General features: G+C 44.9%; 1 protein-coding gene across 1 annotated transcript in view; it reads left to right on the top strand.

Moving 5' to 3' along the window:
* The window catches only part of LOC110029375, a 25,301-nt gene that overhangs the window by 14,028 nt on the left and 10,881 nt on the right, over positions 1–392 (top strand). The window lies entirely within an intron of this gene.

Here is a 392-nt window from a genome sequence, read left to right as displayed (position 1 = left end):
CAGAGAGGAAAACCGAAAGGAAACAGGGCTCCAAAGAAAAAGAGGTACCTCCTTAATGCCAATAATGCTAAGGTAAAGCACTGCAACACAAGAATTCATCTCAAGGAAAAGCTCTCACAGAAATCTCCTCCTGGAATTCTCCCACAGCCAAAAATTTCTATCCCTCTTAAAAAACTTTTTCAACAACAAAAAAAAAACAAAAGAAAACTATCTTTATTGGCAGAGAAGAGAGGAGAAGAGAAAGGAGCTCACACTCTCGACCCACGACACTCGAATCGGGCCAAAAAAGAAAAGGACACGCTCCCTGCTCAGAGAAGGCAAAGCCACCGAAACATCTCGGACCGAGCGGCCAGCTCAGTAGCAGCGAGGGAAGCATCGGGAAGAAGAGAAGA

The sequence above is a fragment of the Phalaenopsis equestris genome, unplaced genomic scaffold (genome assembly GCF_001263595.1).
Source record: "Phalaenopsis equestris unplaced genomic scaffold, ASM126359v1 Scaffold000568, whole genome shotgun sequence".
In the NCBI taxonomy this organism is placed as follows: Eukaryota; Viridiplantae; Streptophyta; class Magnoliopsida; order Asparagales; family Orchidaceae; genus Phalaenopsis; species Phalaenopsis equestris.
The sequence above is the reverse complement of the archived record's forward strand: the minus strand, read 5'-3'. Positions and strand labels throughout refer to the sequence as shown.